Genomic DNA, 6324 nt, shown 5'->3' on the forward strand with positions numbered 1-6324 from the left:
CTAACCCGCCGTTAACCTAACCCGCCGTTAACCTAACCCGCCGTTAACCTAACCCGCCGTTAACCTAACCCGCCGTTAACCTAACCCGCCGTTAACCTAACCCGCCGTTAACCTAACCCGCCGTTAACCTAACCCGCCGTTAACCTAACCCGCCGTTAACCTAACCCGCCGTTAACCTAACCCGCCGTTAACCTAACCCGCCGTTAACCTAACCCGCCGTTAACCTAACCCGCCGTTAACCTAACCCGCCGTTAACCTAACCCGCCGTTAACCTAACCCGCCGTTAACCTAACCCGCCGTTAACCTAACCCGCCGTTAACCTAACCCGCCGTTAACCTAACCCGCCGTTAACCTAACCCGCCGTTAACCTAACCCGCCGTTAACCTAACCCGCCGTTAACCTAACCCGCCGTTAACCTAACCCGCCGTTAACCTAACCCGCCGTTAACCTAACCCGCCGTTAACCTAACCCGCCGTTAACCTAACCCGCCGTTAACCTAACCCGCCGTTAACCTAACCCGCCGTTAACCTAACCCGCCGTTAACCTAACCCGCCGTTAACCTAACCCGCCGTTAACCTAACCCGCCGTTAACCTAACCCGCCGTTAACCTAACCCGCCGTTAACCTAACCCGCCGTTAACCTAACCCGCCGTTAACCTAACCCGCCGTTAACCTAACCCGCCGTTAACCTAACCCGCCGTTAACCTAACCCGCCGTTAACCTAACCCGCCGTTAACCTAACCCGCCGTTAACCTAACCCGCCGTTAACCTAACCCGCCGTTAACCTAACCCGCCGTTAACCTAACCCGCCGTTAACCTAACCCGCCGTTAACCTAACCCGCCGTTAACCTAACCCGCCGTTAACCTAACCCGCCGTTAACCTAACCCGCCGTTAACCTAACCCGCCGTTAACCTAACCCGCCGTTAACCTAACCCGCCGTTAACCTAACCCGCCGTTAACCTAACCCGCCGTTAACCTAACCCGCCGTTAACCTAACCCGCCGTTAACCTAACCCGCCGTTAACCTAACCCGCCGTTAACCTAACCCGCCGTTAACCTAACCCGCCGTTAACCTAACCCGCCGTTAACCTAACCCGCCGTTAACCTAACCCGCCGTTAACCTAACCCGCCGTTAACCTAACCCGCCGTTAACCTAACCCGCCGTTAACCTAACCCGCCGTTAACCTAACCCGCCGTTAACCTAACCCGCCGTTAACCTAACCCGCCGTTAACCTAACCCGCCGTTAACCTAACCCGCCGTTAACCTAACCCGCCGTTAACCTAACCCGCCGTTAACCTAACCCGCCGTTAACCTAACCCGCCGTTAACCTAACCCGCCGTTAACCTAACCCGCCGTTAACCTAACCCGCCGTTAACCTAACCCGCCGTTAACCTAACCCGCCGTTAACCTAACCCGCCGTTAACCTAACCCGCCGTTAACCTAACCCGCCGTTAACCTAACCCGCCGTTAACCTAACCCGCCGTTAACCTAACCCGCCGTTAACCTAACCCGCCGTTAACCTAACCCGCCGTTAACCTAACCCGCCGTTAACCTAACCCGCCGTTAACCTAACCCGCCGTTAACCTAACCCGCCGTTAACCTAACCCGCCGTTAACCTAACCCGCCGTTAACCTAACCCGCCGTTAACCTAACCCGCCGTTAACCTAACCCGCCGTTAACCTAACCCGCCGTTAACCTAACCCGCCGTTAACCTAACCCGCCGTTAACCTAACCCGCCGTTAACCTAACCCGCCGTTAACCTAACCCGCCGTTAACCTAACCCGCCGTTAACCTAACCCGCCGTTAACCTAACCCGCCGTTAACCTAACCCGCCGTTAACCTAACCCGCCGTTAACCTAACCCGCCGTTAACCTAACCCGCCGTTAACCTAACCCGCCGTTAACCTAACCCGCCGTTAACCTAACCCGCCGTTAACCTAACCCGCCGTTAACCTAACCCGCCGTTAACCTAACCCGCCGTTAACCTAACCCGCCGTTAACCTAACCCGCCGTTAACCTAACCCGCCGTTAACCTAACCCGCCGTTAACCTAACCCGCCGTTAACCTAACCCGCCGTTAACCTAACCCGCCGTTAACCTAACCCGCCGTTAACCTAACCCGCCGTTAACCTAACCCGCCGTTAACCTAACCCGCCGTTAACCTAACCCGCCGTTAACCTAACCCGCCGTTAACCTAACCCGCCGTTAACCTAACCCGCCGTTAACCTAACCCGCCGTTAACCTAACCCGCCGTTAACCTAACCCGCCGTTAACCTAACCCGCCGTTAACCTAACCCGCCGTTAACCTAACCCGCCGTTAACCTAACCCGCCGTTAACCTAACCCGCCGTTAACCTAACCCGCCGTTAACCTAACCCGCCGTTAACCTAACCCGCCGTTAACCTAACCCGCCGTTAACCTAACCCGCCGTTAACCTAACCCGCCGTTAACCTAACCCGCCGTTAACCTAACCCGCCGTTAACCTAACCCGCCGTTAACCTAACCCGCCGTTAACCTAACCCGCCGTTAACCTAACCCGCCGTTAACCTAACCCGCCGTTAACCTAACCCGCCGTTAACCTAACCCGCCGTTAACCTAACCCGCCGTTAACCTAACCCGCCGTTAACCTAACCCGCCGTTAACCTAACCCGCCGTTAACCTAACCCGCCGTTAACCTAACCCGCCGTTAACCTAACCCGCCGTTAACCTAACCCGCCGTTAACCTAACCCGCCGTTAACCTAACCCGCCGTTAACCTAACCCGCCGTTAACCTAACCCGCCGTTAACCTAACCCGCCGTTAACCTAACCCGCCGTTAACCTAACCCGCCGTTAACCTAACCCGCCGTTAACCTAACCCGCCGTTAACCTAACCCGCCGTTAACCTAACCCGCCGTTAACCTAACCCGCCGTTAACCTAACCCGCCGTTAACCTAACCCGCCGTTAACCTAACCCGCCGTTAACCTAACCCGCCGTTAACCTAACCCGCCGTTAACCTAACCCGCCGTTAACCTAACCCGCCGTTAACCTAACCCGCCGTTAACCTAACCCGCCGTTAACCTAACCCGCCGTTAACCTAACCCGCCGTTAACCTAACCCGCCGTTAACCTAACCCGCCGTTAACCTAACCCGCCGTTAACCTAACCCGCCGTTAACCTAACCCGCCGTTAACCTAACCCGCCGTTAACCTAACCCGCCGTTAACCTAACCCGCCGTTAACCTAACCCGCCGTTAACCTAACCCGCCGTTAACCTAACCCGCCGTTAACCTAACCCGCCGTTAACCTAACCCGCCGTTAACCTAACCCGCCGTTAACCTAACCCGCCGTTAACCTAACCCGCCGTTAACCTAACCCGCCGTTAACCTAACCCGCCGTTAACCTAACCCGCCGTTAACCTAACCCGCCGTTAACCTAACCCGCCGTTAACCTAACCCGCCGTTAACCTAACCCGCCGTTAACCTAACCCGCCGTTAACCTAACCCGCCGTTAACCTAACCCGCCGTTAACCTAACCCGCCGTTAACCTAACCCGCCGTTAACCTAACCCGCCGTTAACCTAACCCGCCGTTAACCTAACCCGCCGTTAACCTAACCCGCCGTTAACCTAACCCGCCGTTAACCTAACCCGCCGTTAACCTAACCCGCCGTTAACCTAACCCGCCCTCCCGGGCAATTTCGTTTCTTTACATTTAATTGAACGTAAAACTACACCGCGTGTTACTTTGGTTGCAGTGCCATCTCGTAACGAACGGCCGAAAACTTTTTAGTTGTTTATTAGTTTTGTAGATGTGCTTGCCTTCATTTAGTCGGTTTAACAGAAAACATCTAATCATTATAAAATTTCATTCATATTTGTGTACTTTGTACTAAGGAAATCCTTATCTTATCCTTGTGCACTTTGTACTAAGGAAAAAAAATATTAATTGGAGATAAAATAAATACAATAAGTCAAATATATATCAATAATAAGATTACAGAACTAATAGAAAAAACATATTAATTGTTCGCTGTTTATTGGTTTTATAAAAGATAACTAACAATAAGTTATTGTAATAGTATATTATAACTTTTACAATAACTTATTCAAAATATAAGCGATAATTTGGCTTGACCGCCACCATAGGGAAGATTTTTCGCCGGGCTAGGTGATATGCCTGGGGAACCGCGCGACAGACTCCAATCCGTGAAATCTTTGCTTGAGCTATTTAGGTTTTTCACTGTTTGTGTTTATAAGTAACCATAAACTGTTTTAAGTCTAACCTAAAAAAATTCCTCATTGAGCACCAGCTTAGTGAGGAGATGCTAAGGCAGGACACTAGTGTAATATAAAGTAATTATTAATGTATGTGCTTTTCACTTCGTAACTTACCTCCTTGTATCTCTCGCTGCGTTGGCTGTGGAGGCACATCTTGTTTTTCACTGGTGTTTATGTTGTTAGGGGGTTAGGTACGCATGCTTAGATCGGTCGAGGTCACACTGTTTCACATTGCATAAATAAAATAGTGTAAAATTTTTGTATATTGTACTTTCTTTCTTTGAATTTTTGTAACTAAATTTACATTTACTTAGAGAAATTTAAGTCAATAATTATTGTTTTCCCATGAATTGACAACGGATACGTATTTGTTTACAAGAAAAGTGTTCTGTGTTCATTTGCTCACAGATAATAAATTACTGATACGTACGAGTGAGTGATGCAGGATCGAGTTGACAATGACATTTATTAATATTGACAGTTGTGTTATTGTTTTAATTTTATTTTTATGTTTTATTTTTTTCTTCCTTTTTATTTAGTGTAACTTATTAATGTTAAAAATGTGTATTTTTGTACAGGAACAATATATATATATCTATCTATATCTATCTGTACATATAATAAATCTGTAGAAGGGTCAATTCTGTTCATTGAAAATATTGAAAAAATAAATAGCAGGGGGTGTTACTGGATCGATACCAAATCCAAATATGTGATTAAAAAAATTTTTGTCTGTCTGTCTGTATGTTCAGGCATCACGTGAAAACTAACGGTTCGATTTCGATGAAACTTGGTATAATTATACCTTATTATCCTGGGCATAAAATAGAATACTTTTTATCCTGAAAAAATACGTAAAAAAAATCTTAATTTTTCAGTTTTTTCCATAGACGTTGTTCTGTAGAACCGCGAACACACGTTGAGTTACCCGCAGTGTATTAAGCGCCGTAACCTTTAGCGCCGAAAGTCGGCTTTGGCTTGATCCGTTTGCGGTAAACGCGGGCTGTCGTTCTTATTGGAATTAATAATATTGTATGCGTGTAATATAATAACTCATGGGTGGCATAACTGTTCTTTTTTGTGGCGACTTCAGATAAATTCTGCAGGTGATACCACGAGGAACACGAGCAGATGAAGTCAGAGCTTGCCTTAAAAGGTCGAGTCTATGGCAACATATTATATCCATGCATTTAACAACAAATATGCGGGTGAGACTCGGAGATGACACACATGCACAACAATTTTCAAATTTATTATTAAAAAAAAATGGCGAGGGAACTTATCCAAATGATGAAGGAAAAGTAACTTTAAATGATTAGTTGTATTATACTGTTTCGTCATTGCGAGAGCTAATATTTGCTGTTTACGGAGACTTAGCAGCATTACACATCAACACAATACTTGGTTATGCATAAGGTCCATTCTGACTTCTCGGAATGACCAAGCATCTGCAATAAATAATGAATTACTGACACATATTTAAGGAGAAAGTCGAGAGTATACCTCTATTAATAGAATGATGGATCAAGAAGAGTCCACTAATTACCCCATAGAATTTTCAAATTCGTTAAATGTTTCTGGAGTTCTTTCACATATAATTAAGTTAAAAATCGGGGTTCCTATTATTCTTAACGGCATTCGATTGAAGGTCGTTAATTTACAACCTAACGTACCTAATTGAAGCTGAAATTTTAACCGGTGGTGGTGCCGGGGAAAGTGTTTTAATCCCTCGAATACCATTGATTCTCAACAATTTTCCATTTCAATTAAAGAGAATACAGTTTCCTGTAGCTTTGTGTTACGCCATGACAATAAATAAGGCTCAAGGTCAGACCCTAGGAGTTGCTGGCGTAGATCTTACCGCGAGTTGTTTTTCACACGGGCAACTTTACGTAGCTCTTTTCCGTGTTAGCAGTCCAAGCAATCTTCATGTTCATATTCCGGACGAGCTCACTAACAATGTTGTGTATGCTGAAGCTCTCAATTAACTTTCTGTCTCATTGTCAGGACCACTTTTTTATTTTTGCAAACTTTTCGTAACTGTCAGTAATTTACTGCTAGATGCTACTTATC

Source organism: Amyelois transitella, chromosome 14 (assembly GCF_032362555.1).
Source record: "Amyelois transitella isolate CPQ chromosome 14, ilAmyTran1.1, whole genome shotgun sequence".
Taxonomy (NCBI): Eukaryota; Metazoa; Arthropoda; class Insecta; order Lepidoptera; family Pyralidae; genus Amyelois; species Amyelois transitella.